Below are 18,747 nucleotides of genomic sequence, written 5' to 3'. Positions count from 1 at the left end.
CAAAGGACAATCTGTTCAGGTTATTACATTAAATATAAAAATGCTACAGGAATGGCAAATGATTTTATGTCATGACCTGGAGGCCAGTATCATGCAGTAAATCCCTTTATTGCTATCACTCAGCAGCCATTAGAACCTATTTAATTGCCTGGGGAAACTAATGTGTGTTTGATTTTGCAGAATACATGCTTTAATACCTGTGTTGTCTGAAGAGCTTAGTACTTCTAATGTTCTTGGGGAGATTATGTTTTTCAGCATGATCTCAAACTGTCTTGCTTGGGTGTTTAGGATTGTGTGGTTGCGAATGCAGTGATTTTTCACTTTAATGATTTTTCACTTGGTTTCTGAAGTCTTGTTTCTAGAGGTATGCTTGCTTTGATTTCGGGTGAGAAAGTGGTGTGTGCAGCATTCTGGTGAGCGATTTACCCTCAGCTGATCTATGAAGTCTCTATTTGAAGTTAGAGGGCGATTTTATTATCAGTTGTCTTTTAAAACAGACATTTGGGAAGGCACGCTCAAGTTAACCATCTCTGACGTGCGCTTGCTGTGGTCGGAGGATCACGCTCCGGCTTGAGCTTTTTCCGCAGATGACTCGCTTGCTGGGCACCATTTTGAAGATTACTAGAGCATCAACAATGTTTTTAGGCGTTCGTTCCCATTATAATTATTAGAATTGACTTGACCCATCAGACTTGCCATGCTCTGACAGATATCTGCATTCCTGAGGTGTTCCAACTAGACAGGTCCTCTCAGATATTACTACTTTCTTATTTTAGGTTTGTCAATTTAGTTGTAATTTTGAAATTTGGAGGGTTGCGTGTTAAGCTTGTGTTTGAATTCAGTATTGTTGTAGACATGGATCACGCTGAGAGTTGTCAGGATTTAAGCTTTGAAGAAAAGCTCAGTAAAGCAATAGACAATATTACTTTAGAAGTGTTAAACAGGATGGATAAACAATTGGAAATACTATACAATACAATTATTTAAAAAGGAGGTAAATCAAATAAGAAAAGAAAGCATATGAATGTTGACATGAGTGTGGCAAAAAAAGAAGAAAACTGCAAAGGAAGTCCATGATTTCTGTGATGACAGAGGAGAGGATGTTGCCAAGGGCACACAAGGCGGGCAAATAAAAAGGCCCAGACGGAGGGAGAAATAGAAAGGTCCAAGGGTTCTACACATAAATCAGTGGTCTGATGAATCCTTTGGTAGCGCAGAGGTTGAGATTAGTTGCTCATCTGATTTGGACTCAGAAGATGTTGAGCAAGAGTCTTTACCATTGAAGCTTTCTTCAGATCATCCTTTGGTGAGGGATGATGATGTACTGACTGACCTGTTAGGCTAACATATGTTTGATTCACTTCTCATAAAACATCTACTTTCCCTGGAGTGGACACCATCGGATCATGTGGCTGATTATGTTCAGTTTTGGATTAGGTGTGAAATCCCTAAAGATGTTTGAGTCAGAGTAAGATGTGAATGCCCCAGACCATCTAGTGTGAATAGAGTTTTAGGGACTCTTGAGTTGGTTCCCAAAATAATAGCTTTTATAGGTCGCAGTGGATTGGACCCTAGGAAAGGACTGGGCAAGGGACTGAGGTCTTGTCAGGACAGACTTTTAGATGTTGTGGGTCCTTTGACAGATACTTGTCAAGTTGGCACGAGCCCATGTTTTTAATAGGAGAGTTGATGTACATGAATTATGCCAATGGATCCATAGAGCTGCATGCCTGCTAGACAACACAAATATTGCCATTTCAATTGAGAGAAGAAAGTATTTTGCTTGAAATTGGTGGATCTAGCAAATAAGGAGGATTTTTTTCGGCTCATGGTTTGCTTTTGGTGATGTCTTTAGTGAGGATCTTTTAAAGTTCGTTGAAGCATTTTGTTCCCTTCAAAAGCTTCAGAGGGACATTAAAAAATCGTTTCAGAATCCTGTTTTTGGAATGGCCTGGAGAACGAGGGGTTGGTTCCCCAGCCGTGGTCAAGGGTTTTAGAGGTTTTCATGGTCAAGGCACCTACCAGAGTGGGAGTCTATACCCATTGAAGCAAAGAGCGCGGGAAAGAAGTGCACATGGTGCGAGAATATCCGAGGATCTTCAGGTAAGTCTAGACCCTTCTGTTATCCCCTTAAAATTGGATAGCAGACTTGCCCAATTTTATCACATGTGGGTCAAGATAACAAAAGATCCTTGGGTCTTAGAAGTAATTTGTGGGTTTCAAATAGAGTTTGTGGAAGAACCAGCTCAGTCAAGGTTGCCAAGGAGTCTGTTTTTCTCTTCCGAACAAATAAGGCTGATAGATCTAGAGAGTCAGAAATTGATTTCCAAAGAGGCAGTGGTGTTAGAAGAGGCTTTATCAAACTGTTTTATAAGCAATATATTTCTGGTGGAGAAGGGCACGGGAATGAGAAGAGTAATACATTTAAAATAATTAGACAATTGGATGTCTTACCATAATTTCAAAATGGGAGGAATCCATTTATTGAAAGATGCTCTGCGGAAGGGAGATTTGATGTGCAAGATGCTTATCTAAGAGTTCAAGTTTGGAGAGAGCATCAGAGGTTTTTGAGGTTTGTTTGGAAGGAGAAGGTTTGGAAGTCTATGTGCCTACCTTTCGTCTATCGTCGGCACTTTGGTGTTGTTTATTTAGACAACATCTCGATTTATGCTTTAATATTTAACAGTAGTGATGAATCATCACTTGTGTAACACCTAACAATAAAAACCTCGTTCCTCCAGCTGAATAATCGGCCATTTTCAACAGAAATCAAATTGGAATATTTCATAAAATAGCTCACTCCATAATTATGTATGTGTATGGATATTGGCTGGGAGAGTAGCTTAGCAGTATATTCTTAAGTGGTGGATAACAGCTTTTCATTAGCTGGGGCAATGATGCCCCTGGAGCCCCCTATGATGCAGTTAGTAAGGTAGCAGAGACGTCAGTTAGTTACAGATTTGACTGAAGAAAATGTATTTTGTACTGGCTCAGATCACACATTTAAGTGGTGCTGGATCATTAGGCCTCAGGGGAAAAGAAGAGGGAATAGTTATTAGGCTGTTTCTCTCAAAAGAGAGCATTGATTACATATCCCCTGCTGGGGAGAAACGTAATTAGCTGGTACTAGCAACCTCCCAAGTTAAAATGATTCCTGGACACATAAGGGATTAAAGGGGTGATATCCAGAGATTACCTGACTCTGGTAGGGAGGTGTGAATGAACCTGTCAGTCTACAGGCCTGTCCCCACCCACCTCTTTGGGAGCGACTGTCTATGGTGGTGTTCGTAGGCACTATAATGCCTCTGGTGTCCTTGTAGGCTAACTTGCATACCTAGGGAATGGTTTTGGAGAGACTACTTTCCTGAAGCAGATGGCCACTACTAATATTTTTTCACAAGCCTTCTGGGGTACACTGTTCTCAAGAAATTAAATCTTGCCTGTGTTCTTAACATCATAATCGTTTTAAAAAAATGGGAAATAATGACATAATTACATATTAGAATTTTCCTTCATCAGCCCATCTTGAATAAGTTAAAGGCTTGAGGAGGGGGAGACAGAGGGATGGCTGCATATGTGGAGGAAGTATTTGGAGAGCTGCCTGAGTGTTTTTCCTGAAATCCCCTGCCACTAAAGACTTGTTCTTTGTGACTGTAACCAGCCAACCTGCTGATTAGATCCTTACGGACTGAGAGTCTCCTGTGCGCAGGGTGATTATTCTGAAGGGTCTTGTCAGACTGAGGAATCTGGGCTGTGTGAGTCCGTCTCTAAGAGATGGGAGTCCTAAATAATAACATATTAGCTATGCAGAGAAATACACGTGGGAAAATCTACACAGGAAAATCCACTCAAGACAAAGGTCAAAGTACCAGGCGTTCTCGTTGCCACCGGAAAGATCAGGACATCAAGAGATGAGTAAGTAGCTTCTTTATGCAGAGCACCTTACATCTGCTAGTTACAGGATCCTGGCTCAACTGCCAGATCTAGAAATCCCCACACCTCACCTCACTGTACCTAGAATGCGGCCCAGCGTTCTGTGGCAGCATTCCATAAGAAGAACCGTTTAGGAGATACCACACAAGGTTTATTTAAAAATTAATAAGCAATACAGAAGGCGAAATCCAATAGTTAATTATTCAAATCATAATAATGCAAAATATCTTTGGTAGCAGTATTAGAGCCCTAATCTAATCAATAGCCAGAACCCAATACAGCCACGCACTAAATGAACAACAAGCAAAATTTCATAAAGACTGCTCAGTTCAAGGCCGAAGAGAACATCGAAATATTGTAAGTGCTTTAATGAATAAAGGTTTGACATGAAGTCTGTCTCAAAGAAAAGTAAGGCAATATCTTAGTAGTGCCTAATAAACAGATTATTAGTAAGTCTGCTCTTACACAGGGCCAGGAGAAGACCTTTCTTGCTTCACAAATGGTAAGCTTGTATACAAAGAAACCATACAGTCTGTGGTGTAAGAAAAGGAAGTTACATATTTAATAGTAAAACAGATCACATGCTGAAATGACTCTTGCTATGCATCTAATGAATATGCTATGCTAATCCTTGCATAGAAAACTGAACCTCATTCAAAAAATGTAAACAGCTTCTCCTTTCGGATGAAGGAAGTAGCCTTCAATTGAATGTAGTAGTAAATCCGTCCTCTCCAAAAGCACCAGGAACAGAAAAGAATACATTTTAATAATGTTACATTGTAAATGTGGCCATGGCACTTACTGAATTTTGTATATTTAATACATTAGTGAAGGTCATATCTGAGGATCTCTGTGCACAGGCCGGGAAAGAATATCTTGACATTTTGTTTTAACTATGTGCAGCAGTGCTACACAATGAAAAATGAAAATACAGCTAGGCCCATTCAAGCTAAGTTAGCCCTTTCACCATTTTAAACAAATTACAAGCAATTTAGTTGTCTCTCATTTTCACTAAAGCACACAAATATTAATTATAGACTTCTCACCCACAGTTGCTATCATCTGGAAATCATGGAGTGAAAAGGTCCTAGAACCAGAGTCCTGCTGGCTTGTGGACAACTTTCAATGCTCAAGAAGTCCAGTGACTACTTAGTAGAACTGTGCAGTGTCTGCAAGGAAACTGACCTGTACAGGCTGGGCCTGTTCTAGAACTTGGTACCCAAGGACTCAAGTGCTTGGAAATTGAGAAGGCCATGCATCAGTGGACGCGAGTGGCTGTTGGCAGGAACCCTAACTAATCTGCATTGAAGACACTGTAGATTAAGTGTTGGAAAAGGATTCCACCACAACAAATTGTATCAAGATGGCTAGATTCCAGTTCTGAAGATCTGGACCCCTATTACAAATAGGGGCATGTCCCTCGTCTGCGGTGTACATAAAACTGGGTGCACCAGGCACAAACCAGTTCAGTGTGTCTTATCTCAATGAATGCATTGTATCCAGGGCAGGTGCAAACCCAGGTCTTCACAGTATATTAATGATAGGCAGACTGGCTGTTTGAAAGGCAGTCTGTGGATTCAATGTGCAGGCCGAAATCTGTCTTGTATTTCAAAGGTGGGCAGAGATCTGTGGCTGGTGCAGTGAGTGTGACAGCAAAATGCTCTGGGGGCACTTATATAACTTTCCCACTCTATCTGCTCTGTCAAGCAGCTTTAACACCCTCCAGTTAAGACCCTGTAGTGAATATACATCTTGCACCTGCACTGTTGCCCTCTGGTCTACTTATTTGACAGTATGATTTTTTTTTTCACACGCACCATTTCCATTCACCTAATATACTACAGATGTCTTACTCCAAAAAGACTCTACTGCTGCTTTGGGACATTTTTTTCTAAATGTAACCTGTTTACAGTGAACGTTAAGAAATAGTAGTCCCTACAGATACTATTTGTTTTCTCCTTTTGTCCTTCTGTTTTCTTGGTTTTTGTGAAATTTTCTCCTTAGCATTTCGTTTTTTTACTTTAACTTGGTTTAGATATAGTCACTTATATCGCAGGCAGAGGCTTGCCCAAATTTACAATGTGGCGTTTGCATGTGGAGGCTTTGCCGGACGAAATATTCTCACAATGGGTCAAATACATTATTTTGCACTCTTCACTATCCATATACGAGGGGCAGGAGGTCAACAGAATGGGAGGTGATGAAGGTGGTGGTGGGAGGTGAATGTATGTCTTGAGTGTATAGGGTGAAATAAATTTGGAACAATCACTGCAAGCTGAAGAAGAAAGACTGAAAGAAATATAACTGTCCTTACTTACTAGTCCGCAGAATATGCCTCTACGTGCGACTACTGAAAATTCACTTCTTGACACTACCGGCAGTGTTTGTATAGGGAAGGGGATAAATCAGGCAGATTACTTGTGTGGTTGCTCAAAATAGACTTCACATGCACCTGTACAGAGGCTCACAATAGTAATAACCAAGCGATTCTTACATGGGAGGGTATTAATGGGCTGATCTTCTGACGTGTGCGATTTATACATGCAACTTCACAAAACGGATAGACAAAAGATTGTCTCCTACAATAGCTAGCCTCCCGCTGGGTCTGCTATCCCCTGATAGTAGAGAAATGTTAGCTGCTCCTCTGAGTAAGGATGAGATCACAGTTGCCATTACGGATATGCAGAAGGCCAAACCTCCCGGGGGAGGTGGTCAGTGGGGTTAGTGATCTGCCAATGGAAATTTATCAGGAAAGCACAAACTTGATAGCCAACAAGTAGTTGCATGTCTATAATGAAGCAGGCGAGCTCCCAGCTTCCACTAGAGAGGTGCACATTATACTTATTCCGAAAAAGGACAGAGATCCTGAGAGTTTTATCATAATGCCCTCTCTCAAAGTTAAGTGCAGATGTTAAAATCCTCAGTATGGTTCTGGCAAATCAGCTTCTTAATGCACTCGCAGACCTGGTAGATGTAGACCAATGTGGAGTCATAGAGGAGCACTCTACACAATATATGCAGACTTTCACCTGTAATGCACATGGTTGGATCTGCTGACAACGAGTTTGCGCTAACCCTGCTTGGTGTTGAGCAGGCTTTTAACTTGGGCTGTTGGGGCTATATGTGGGAGGTCTTGCAGGCAGTGGGTCTCAGACAGGCGTATATCAGTGATTGGCTGATGTATACTTAACCACTGACATTGGCCCAAGCGGGCTGCTTGATTTTATAACAGTTTGAGATCACTTCCTGTTGTTGCTGCTTTTTGCACTGTTCATAGAGCTACTGGCCTGGATCTTACTGCTGGTCGTGACAGAAGACTGAGAAATATCATGACTGCATTAAACTTGATAAATCTAAGCTTTTCCCACTGATGGGATGGAGAGAACTGAGGGCAGAGGCATTACCAAGAGTGGATATCCCCTGGGTGACTGGTGACTTCATGTGCTTTGGCATTCAAGTTGCCTTAGATGAAGCACACAGCCACAGGTTGAACATGGGGCAGGTGCTAGATGGTCTACATCGGGAATGTGTTCCCATTGTCTGCAATATGCAGGATGACATTGGGCAAGATGGTGTTACTTCCCTGATGCATATACATATTACAGGGCTCCATGTATGTGATTCTGAGACGAGTATTTGTGATGCTGAACTAGCTATGGGTGGGAAAACATAGCAGAGTCAGAGTGGGACGGGCTGGAAGTTCCTGATAAGAAGCTGTATAACATGGCAGCCCAACTGCAGCACATAGTTCACTGGCTGGATGAAATGAATAACTGGGAGAAGAGGCTCCTCAAGGGTACACATGAGAGGGAACCATTGCCAAATCCACTGTGAGGGGACAGGGCATCCCAGAACATTTCTTGCGAGCTCAGTCTGTTTGTTACACGTGGGTGAGAGGGATTAAGGTGATACTATGAAGTCTCCACACCCCCATTTGCACTGGAAATGCCCATTTGGTGCAATCGCTCCTTTGCACAGATATCTGCTACTATGTCTGTGAGAAGTTGGAAATAGGGTGGCTTAACTCTAGCAGACATATTCCCTGACAACCGGTTTCTTACCTTTGATTAAGCCCAGAGTGCCTTTGGAGTTGGCAATGGCCAATGTCTGCAGTACATGCGATTGGCCTACACAGCAAAGAGTATTTTGCCTTCATTACCAGACGCTCCCCCTCACACACAGACAATGATTGTTTTATTGGCTCTTCCCGGGTGCAGATGCCTGGTATTCAATCTCTACAGAGCATTGAGGACGGACAAACAAACAGTGGTCCTGAAACTTTATGACCAGTGGCACTCTTACTGATAAAGAGTGGATGGGGTGTCTTATGCGGTACAGTTGAGGTCTAGTAATGCATGCTTTGACACAATATAACTATGTTCATATGACATACCTCACCCCAGTAAAAATTACACAAGGTCCACCCCACTACATCAGCACGATGTGGAAGACGCCAAACTGGGGATACAGATTTCCCCCATGTAATCTGGAGTTGTCTGGTCATGCATACCTACCGAGAGAAGATCGCTCAAAAGAAAGGCCGATATGTAGAAGGCAGTTCGGAGTTAAACAGTACGTTCAGAAAACTATTTAGCAGAAGGGAAAGGGTAAGTGCATGCAAACAAAGTTCTTTAAATTGGGTGACATATCGATGAAAAGACGCATTGCTATCCGTTGGCTGAGCCCTAGAGCACCTCCCATGGAGGCCTGGGTCTGTGATGTGCTGGAATGGGCTGCAGCAGAAGAATCCCAAATGAGAAGGGTTATACTCGATGATAAGCTGCCAGATGATTTGATTGCATGGGCCGAGATGATACAAGCAATTTCTGACCCACCAGGGACCAGACTTCTATGGGGCGACAAGCAGTTTTGTAGCTTTGTAAGGCCCTCAGACTGTGGAATGAGGATGGGTCCACTATTATCAAACACATAAATGTATTTATGCTTCCATAAAACGTACGCAGGATGGGCACTACTCCTTGGCTGTTACAAATTGTTATGTGGATGACTGTTTTGATGACGTTTCTATGAGTATACTTTAAAGGGTACAATTTACTATCAGTGGCGCCATGGAAAGAATTTGGACTGCTACCTGGTAACAGAGCTGAACGATTGTGAAAAATGTATATTGACATTGTCATCACATGCCTGTGTACTGTCATGCTGGGGGTAACGATGGGGATGAACAAGGGGCACCTGACCGAGTTTGAACTTGTTGAACTCGTACCGAGTGTATGTATCGCTGCTGAGACCGGGGGGTGCCTGTCTAAGTATAGTTTCTATTCAGTTCGCAACTACCTATAGAACCTAGTAATGATGTAACTGCCTGTATATTCCTTGTTTTGTTGGAAAACTCAATTTAAAAAAAAAAAAACTTGACATAGATACTTAAGTGATATCGCACAGTATGCTATACCTAATCCATGATCTGGAGAAAGATTCTGATCTCTGGAGAATGGGTTTTATTCAGATTTCCTGTTGCATTTTTTGTTGCACTTACTGCAGCTCCAACCTCTCAAGGACGTGCTCCTGCGGAGTCTTCTCTATGCCCTCGTGCTTCTGCAGCATCTCATACGGGTGCCACTGTCTGAGTTTTACTAAGTACTGTTACTGCATCTGCTTCTGCAGTGTGTGGGGGGTCGCACTGTTACGTCAGCGTAGAAAGGAAAATGTCATGGAAGTAAATGCTTAAATTGATCTGTACTGCTGGTAGTTAACTTGGTAGGCATTCCGTTTCATTATTTTAGCTCTCATATCATTACTGAAGGCAAACAAGCAAATGCAAAGCAGCGCGCTCCAATAATAATAGTCCAGCCTTAAGTGCCACCTACGTCCCCTCAGACCTGCTTCGACTTCCTTTGCTCTTATCAGTAAAGTGGAGCTTGAGTCGGCGCTGCGAGCAAGAGACCCATAAATGGCCATAACCACACCATTTAGGGCGATTCACTTAGTCATTTCTGTTTTGACAATTTTGTGCTGCCTTTGGTCACATTAAACACTCCTTTATTCACAACACTGGTTTTTGCATATATTAGGAAGTATATGTATAGTTTATCTGTTTTCATGTGGCTCCCTGGGCCAACAGTGTGAGGAGTGATTCAGTGACTGATTCAGTGACTGAAGGTGTTACGGAGGCCGTTGTTGTAAGGGACGTCACTGGGTAAGCAAAGAGGCGGATGTGGCGTAAAGAGCAGAGCTGTCGATTTGGGAAATGGGGAACCGGGTTTAGACTCGACGTAGGTAGACTCAACATCCTGTATTTTAGGTAAAATCATTTAACCATGTAATTGGTGATCATGGAGTTCACGCTATATAAATACGGCTCATAAGTAGTCCATTTCTATCATTACCCCATCAGCAAGCAAGGCGGCAGGGGTAACAGTGGTTTATCTGCAGCGAATGTGGGGAGTTCTGGTGCAAACTGGCTGACAATGGTGATGGCAGTTGAATGGGTCCCCGCTGAGACTGAACGCTGCAGCTGATGGCAGAGCAATGTATGAGGGTCTATGCTCATTGGGTATGGACTATTCAGAAACAACAGGGTGCTGTTGCTGTAGAAAAATACAAGTAAACCTTCCTTTCAGCCCGTGATTACCCGCATTTTCTGGCTTAGTTGATGCTCGCACTTCCACGGCCCAAGGCGCGTACATTCGATGTTGAGGCGATTAGCAGGGATTCTTTTCAGATAAAAATGTGTAGCACGTGACTGCAGCTTTCGGACTGCAGAGGAGATCAGTGGATTGTGCCAGGGCATTCAGTTCACAGCATGCAGGTCCCTGGGAAATTCAAGGAAACAGCAGACCATTGTTTTGATCGAATCCCCCTTTTACTATATAACCAGTCTCCCTCTTTACTGCCTAGTGATGCTCGACACTGCCTGTGTTTCATTGGAGTAGATACCTCAACTCAGCCGAAGTAAAGGAGGCACAAACTAATGCTTAGCTGTATGACCTGCGACATGAATTATCTCCCGAGGTGGTTGTTGCGTGTCACAGGAATGGGCTGCGGACTACTTTTCTGGTGCTCTCTTCCAGTTAAGAGAGGGTTTTCCCATTTCCCTGCGTGACTAGCTCATCCAGTCCATAAATTGGCTCTGAATTCTGGGGCTTGCAGTTCGTCTTTTATAATAGGCTGGACGGGATTACAAATCCCAGCATGCAACAGACCAGTCCTGCACTGTATAAACTACCCATGGATCGGGATTGATAACTCGAGCTCAGTGTAGTGTAGTTTAGACTGTTGTAACCTGCCCCTTACACTCTATATTTCCTGTATTTCATATGGATGCCCTCTAAGGCGTCTGTGAAACACTGCAGGGCTAGTGCAACAATTGTTGCCACCCTAGACCTAATAAGGCGCTGCTACCCCGTCATGTCACAGCAGTGAGGCGGCACGCGTCCACTTACAGGGGTAATAAAGGGCCATCCCGGTGGTGGGCAGTCACCTCGCATCCTCTTGACCCAGAAACGGCTTTCTAACCTTAGTCTGCAACTAGTGCTCTTCACAGAAATAAAGGCATCTATTTTGTGTGCCGATAAGCAGGCCCCGACCCCCTTCCTGACTTCAAGGCTTAACTCAAATTAGAAAAGTAAGAGGAGAACGTGACAGATTGGGAAATCCATTATCTACGTCGTTCGCCAGAAATAATAATTTTTGTATCCTTCTCTGAAACGATTCCATAAACAGCACTCCAACTGCTGTGCGGTTTAAGGTCGTCCTTCTGACTAGCTGCCTCTGTCCGAGAACCCTGGAATCTCCGAATTATACCCCATCCCTCTCTTCCTGTAAATCACGTGGTTCGACTTCGAAACCTTGTGCTGTAGGGGAAACCATTCCTTATCCGTCCCCTCCCCCTCGAAGAGTAAGGGGGAAACACAACCGCATAGAAAGGCCTCATTGTGAAGTGGGAAAGGCTTCTCGCAGGTCACGTGACGGATGCCAGTTTTGCCTCCTTGACGACTTTCTCTTCAGTTCACACAAACCGCGTCCTGCCGCCTTGGTGCACGCTTTGCCAGTCCATTCTCTGCCCACCCTTGTTCGACCGCTCATTAACTTTGAAAAGGACCTTGTCCTTTCCACTAAGAAAACATCATGGCATGCCAATTCCAAGACCTTGCAAGTTCTCCAAGCCGGGCCGCATTTACTGCCCTGCGGTGAAGGGGGTTTCCCTACATGAACAACGCTCTCTGCAGTGCTTCCCAAATATTTAGAACCACGGCACAGTTCTTAGAACGAGAAATGTTTAGCAACGCTCCTAGCTTCAGTTAACGTGGCACGGGCAGTTTTGTGTGTAGTTAAAGCATTGCATTTACAGACATATTTTCCATTGAAATGGTCCCTAAATTTGTACAGACATAACATTTTACTTATCAAACTGTACTGCGCACAAATGATGTGTGGCAGTCGGGTTTAAGTGAACATTTATGATTTGTACAGCAAACGTGACAATATAAAAGTAGTACTTGAAGGCATCTTTATTTATTGCTTGGGCTTTCGCAACCCCCCAGTGAATTTGCCACCCACAGTTCGGGAAACGCTGCTCTCTAGTGCAAGCTAAAGGCCTCATGCGCACAAAAGGGTAGCAGGAGCAGCAAGTATCAAAGGTGCCTAGGCCCTAATGCAAGCATGGGAAATGGACCTCCGATTTCCATGGTAAGTGTTAAAAAATATTCATTATTGGGATACAGAGGCCCCTCGAGACTACCGAGCCATGTTACCAGTGCACTTGCAGCTCCATTGGTGGTTAAACTCACGAGGAAGTAAGTGAACTTTTCAGAAAAATGAACCAGAAAAATCTGAAATCAGTGTTTTCTCCTACTCTGACTACATTGTGCTGACAGCACGTAGCCTGCATGTATGGCAACTGGCTACCATCAAATTATGTCTTCATTGAAACCATTTCACTGCATTTTCTGATGTAGTTTTAATTCTTACTGCACATGAATAGTCTAACGATTGTCTAATGAATAATTGTGGCTGTCGCAGGTAATGCATTACCTTCATATTTAGGACTCGAATGCAGACAGACAGCTGTCGGTAGACAAGCCTGTTGTTTCCAATACATTTGTTTATCCCACCCTGAAGCAATTTATGTCTCACAATGTTGTGATTGGATGACTTGTTTCCTTCTACTATGGGGGCACTTTTTTCCTTTTTTTATTTACTGTTGGGCACTTTATGAGAGCCGGAGCAGGGGGTTTCCTCCTCCTATGGGGCTCCTGTGAGTGACCAAAGAGACCCTGCTAAGATGTACAGTATTGAACCGCACCCTCATGCTTGGGGGAGAGTGGGTATTCTAAAGTGGTAGTGGATTATTTTGCCTCTCACAACCTATGGCCACACAGGTGTGAAGTACCGTAGGATGGTGAATAGCCTCTAATACACAAATTCGATCAAGCAGTAGCCATCAGCCACCCGCTCTCTTAGAAATATGTTAAGCACTAAATGCAGCAGCACATAGGGTTTGTAAAGAACCCTTACAAACCCTAAAGTAACACCAAAATGCACCGGGTGCAAAAACCGGTACAAACATTTTATGCCATATTTGTGCAGACACATTTTGTGTGTCATATATGTGCTTACACATTTTATGTGTTCAGAGTACTGGTTTCCTTGTGGGTTATGAGCCAGTTCCCTGATTCTGCGAATATAAGCAGAGGATTCAATAAAGCTTGATGCATACCTTTTGAACCTGGACTACCTACTGCTCGTAGAGCTTATGGTACATGGGGCTGAGTGCTGTCCATTTCCTCCAGGATCTGAGCAAGGATGATATCCCCTGCTGAAGTTCTGTTGACCGGCCCTATTGTTGCTGACCTTCCCAGCCTAAGAAGTCCAAAGAAGCAGACACAACACATAGAAGCTCACTGCCCCCTTACCAGAAGCTTGAGAATGGCTAGCCAAGAAATCTACTGTTACAAGAATGATGTCTAGTCAGCATATTAGGGTTATGCAAAGTTTTCAATATGCAAGGCAAGATTCTCTTAAGATTAGCTGGTTTAATCATAGTTCATCCCTTATACTTCCTGGTGACTGGAAACTGTTGCTTTAAAAAAGGCTGATACATTTTCTCATACGACAGCTTTAAAACAGTTTTCCTTGTGACTGAAACTGGGTGACTTTGAAACTTGTGGGTATTTTAGATTTTTTATTTAACTTTTATATTTAACTTTATAGGGGCACAAACGTCTACATTTTAATGTTAAAACCCCAATGCAGAAATCTGAATTGAGAACTAAGGGCAATTGTTTGTAGTACCGGTCCGCACCCTACCGCCCGTGCCGCATCCACCAGAAAGGAGGATTCCAACCGGGGGGGGGGTGGTGGACATAAATACCCCTCCAGGGATGTGACACACCCCGAGTGCGCCCACCTTTCTGTGCTGTTGCACCCACCTTCCGCCCCGAAAAGGGGGGGGTCAGAAGTTACCCAGAGTCAACGATGGATGGGCATACAGGGCCGGAGTCTGCAGCGGCCCTGGGTCCTAGACGCAGAATCCCCCCCCGCTCCTTCACTGCACCCTCTTTCGTTATTTGGTTCTTCCTTTGACCTTACTCTTATTGCTGTGTTTCAGCAACCAGTTGGCTTGCCAGTCTGAGAAAGGACATTGTTGCCTGAGAGAAGCCCTTTCATTCCTATGGACTTACCACAGTTTCAATGACTATATGGTGGTCTTGCTGCACTATCAGTGGGCTCCATGATGGCAGCCCTATGGATGGTGAAAAGGGGGTCCCATGTACCCCAGACATTCTTTTGTCTGAGGAGCTGCTGACCTGGACTCAGAACCTTTATAAACGCCCAGTACTATCCTTGTTTTGGGTGATTGGTAGCGCTAACACTAAACCCTGAATGTAGGTTTGCCTTCCAGGTTCCAGGAAACACATTAACTGAACTTTGAGGCACAGTAAAGCACTTGCCATTGCTTTTTCTTCTTTTCTGTATTGATTTAGGTGTTTGCAAACTTAAAACATTACAGACTAAGTAGCTTCATTTTCCAGGAGAATTGTGATGCTCTATTTTGCTGCAAATTTTTATGGTATGTGTGTTTTTATAGTTCAGTATGACCTGTGTGGGCAATCCTGGTGCTTTGAGGGTGTGTGAGGCTATCCTTGGGGGACTTACTCGAAAAGCCAGGTCTTCAGCTTCTTGTGGAATTCAAAAAGAGAAGAGGAGGTCCTAATGTAGTGTGGGAGCTCGTTCCATGCTTTCGAAGGGATGTGTGAGAAGGCACAACCTCATCTGCTTTTGCGTATGCATTGGATGTGTGATAGAAAATCTGGCTGAGCGTGGGGTGCCTGGGGGCTTGTTCAGTTAGGCTGGGCTTGTGTTGTGAAGTGCTTTGTATGTGAGCCAGTGTGGTTTCCTCAGGCTCAGGTGTGTAGTGAGCCCAGCGTGGGAGGCTTGGGACCACTCTGTGCTGCGTACTGGATGGTCTGAAGTAGTTTTGTGAGTTGGTTGGTGATTCCTGCATATAGGGTGTTACAGTAGTCCAATTTGCTGGTGATGAGGTTTCGGATGACTGTCTTCCTGGTGTTGTTAGGCACCACTTGTTTATTTTCTGCATCCCAAGGGTGTGGAAGCAGGGTGGGGCAATGGTGTTGAAGTAAGCAGATATGTCTGTCTTTCTATCAAGAAGATCCTGAGGTTTCTTGCCAGAGTACTGGGTAAGGAAGTGAGTCTGAGGTCTGTAGGCCAAAAGGTGGAGTTCTGTGTTGAGGAATCTTTTCTGAAGATCACCACTTCAGTGTTGTCAGTGCTCAGTTGGACTTCATCTGGGTGACCACTTTGGTCATGCAGGATTTTAAGTTATTCCTGGAGCTGTATGTTGTGTGCATGGATGATGTTAGCCAGTGGAGTCATGCAGATGTTGAATAGGGTTAGGCTGAGCAAGAAACCTTGTGCAATGCCGCAAATATGAGTTCCCGGGCATCTGAGGAGCATTGTGGGATTTTGACTGTTTGGGTTCTTCCATTGAGAAAGGTGCAGACCCATTGGCAACCAGGTCCATGGATGCCAGCCTCAGGTACTCTGGTACAAATGGAGAAGAAAAGGGGAGGGAACAGCGAGAGACAAAGAAACAACACAGGCAGAAATGGAGCAAAATCTGTAAAAATGAGAAAAAAAAGCTGTAAAAATACCGGCACAATCCAAGAAGAGGCAATAAGAATAGCAAGATAAAAGCATTAAAAACACAGACACAAATGGAGAAAAAACAGCAAGAGCAACAAGTGAAAACGGTGTAATAACTGGGGCACAGAGAGAGAGAGAGAGAGAGAGAACGAGAACAGAGGACTATTCGCAGTTAAGCATAAGGAGGGTATATCCAATTGTGTCAGTGTTACAAATTGAGTCTCTAGTTGACAGGGTACGCACCCTGTCCAAAGAGGGACCACAATCCTAGTCAGGGTAAGTCAGATACACACCCTGAATTAACCTGTGGTCACCCTCTGGTAGTTTGTCACAGAGCCGGCAGGCTTCATTTAAGAGACCATCTGTAAATTATTTGTGCAATGCACACACAGTAACACAAGAAAAATGCCACAAAAGACTCTGCATAGGTTTAGAAAAATAGAGAATATGTATGTGAGTAAAACATGACCAGAACATCAAAAATCCAATCGGTAGAAGTCGAGATGTGAATGTTTAAAGAATAAACTAAAAATACTGCTTAAAAGTCACTAACCGTCAAAAGGTTACTTGAGGTCGCAAGGGACCGGTGCAAATCCAAAGTTCAGGCCAACCACTATGGAAGTAGGCCTAGCTACAGAACCCCCACGCAGGGTCTTCTTGGAAAGTACCTTGGATGGAGTAAGCATCGACGTAGAGGAAAAAAGGCGATTGGTGGGTTCCGGTCTGCACAGTCGGGTTGGGTCGAAACGTCATCATCGAGCCATGCAGTTGAGTCCAGCGTCAGAGTCAAACTCTATTGAGCTGGCTGCAATGCATCATCATTAGGCCATGCAAGCTGTTGATCAGCTGTCGTCGAACAGCCTTTGCGCCAAAGGGGCAAAGCGTCGGTTCAGATGGATGCAGTGATGACAGTGCATCATTTTTTGTAGAAAGTAGATGCAGAACCCACTTCTGAGGCCCAGGAATAGAGGGACCACCTAAAACAAGGGTAGGATTCAGAGGTGGTAGAGTCCAGCAGCAGCAGGAGAGTTGCAAGAAGTCTTTTGGCCCCTTGAGATGTTAGTAAACCGGAGGCAAGCCTTTGGAGTGACTCTGAACTGACTGCTGAGGACAAGGACTGGGCCCCTCACACCTGAACCGAGATCCGCAAGCAGCAGGGCAGCTCAGCAAAGCAAAGAAGCAGTTCCTCAGACCAGTCAGTTCAGGAAAAGTAGCAATCCTTACAGCACAGCAGTCTTTACTCCAGCAGAGTTCTTCCCAGGTTCAGTAGTATACTGGTTTGGTAGGATCAGAGCCCCAATTCTTATACCAAAATGTGCCTTAAAAGTGGGGGTACACAGAGATTCTTTTTTTCCCTAGCCCTGGCTCCAGACTATCAATAGGAGGTAATTAACCCTTTGTGTGGGGACAGGCACTTCCCTATTCAAGTGTGTCAGCTCCCCTCCACCCTTCCTGCCCAGAAAGGACCATCAGAATGAAGATGATTGCTCAACACACCTAACCTTCCTATGTTTGTGACTGTCTAGAGGGAATGCACAAACTGTAGCTGTCACCTACCCCAGATGTATATTGGAGACAGGCTGCAAGGCACACAGAGCAGAGAAATGCCAGTTTTTTTTAAAGTGGCATTTCTTAAATAATAATGTTCAATCCGACTTTACCACTAAAGAGGATTTCTCATTACCATTCCAATGATATGAAACATGATGTGTTTACTCCTTTCTGATCAGGAATTACTGCTTAAAATATGTTAAGGAATTCCCAGTGCTGGCCTATAAGAGGAGTATGCCTCACAGTAGTGAAAATCGGCTTTGGGAGGAGTTTTTCACTACCAGGAAATGTAAAACATAAAGGTACGGGTCCTGCCTCTTACTTGCATAGCACCCTGCCCTATGGGCTACCTAGGACCTACCCTAGGGGTGACTTATGTAATAAAAGGGGAGTTTAAGGCTTGGTTTAAGGCCAGGTCGAAGTGGCAGAGAAACTGCAAACACAGGTTCTGCAGTGGCAGGCCTGAAACATGTTTAAAGGGCTACTTAAGTGGGTGGCACAACCAGTGCTGCAGGCCCACTAGTAGCATTTAATATACAGGCCCTGGGTATATGGTATACCACTTCACAAGGGATTTACAAGTAAATTAAATATGGTAGTTATGTATATACCAATGTTACCATGTTTAGGTGGAGAAGCACATGCACTTTAGCACTGTTCAACAGTGATAAAGTGCTCAGTCCTAAGGCCAACAAAAATGAATTCAGCAAAAAGTGGGGGTGTAAGGTAAAACGTTTTGGGGGGACCATGCAAAAAGGTCCATATCCAACAGTCGGTGATCAGTAAATAATGTTTAAACATTCTTAACCTTACCAGAAGTTATCCACCTGCAATGCTGTGGTATTGTGCTTTTTTTTGCAGGATTGTGCCAATGTTTGAAGCCTTCATGAACAGTAAACAGTGTGTATATCCAGGGCCCTGGGTTTAATACCGTATTGTTTAATTTATTGTCCATGTGTTATTGTGCACTTTCATTCATTTGCACTTCATTTTTTCTGTAAATTCTTCTGTTAATATGAGTGTTGTGTGCTCACCGGTCTGAGTGTACAATCGCATATTTGTTGCAGCTGTTATAATTAATTGTTCTATATTTCACCTTGCCCTATACCATCTCCCTTGATCCAGCCCTTGACG

At 43.7% G+C, this 18,747-nt stretch overlaps 1 protein-coding gene across 2 annotated transcripts in view; it reads left to right on the top strand.

Annotated features, from left to right (window-relative positions):
* CDO1 (cysteine dioxygenase type 1) overlaps positions 1-18,747 on the top strand; it is a 38,056-nt gene that overhangs the window by 6,645 nt on the left and 12,664 nt on the right. The gene's annotated exons all lie outside the window — the stretch shown is intronic.

Source organism: Pleurodeles waltl, chromosome 1_1 (genome assembly GCF_031143425.1).
Source record: "Pleurodeles waltl isolate 20211129_DDA chromosome 1_1, aPleWal1.hap1.20221129, whole genome shotgun sequence".
NCBI lineage: Eukaryota > Metazoa > Chordata > Amphibia > Caudata > Salamandridae > Pleurodeles > Pleurodeles waltl.
The sequence above is the reverse complement of the archived record's forward strand: the minus strand, read 5'-3'. Positions and strand labels throughout refer to the sequence as shown.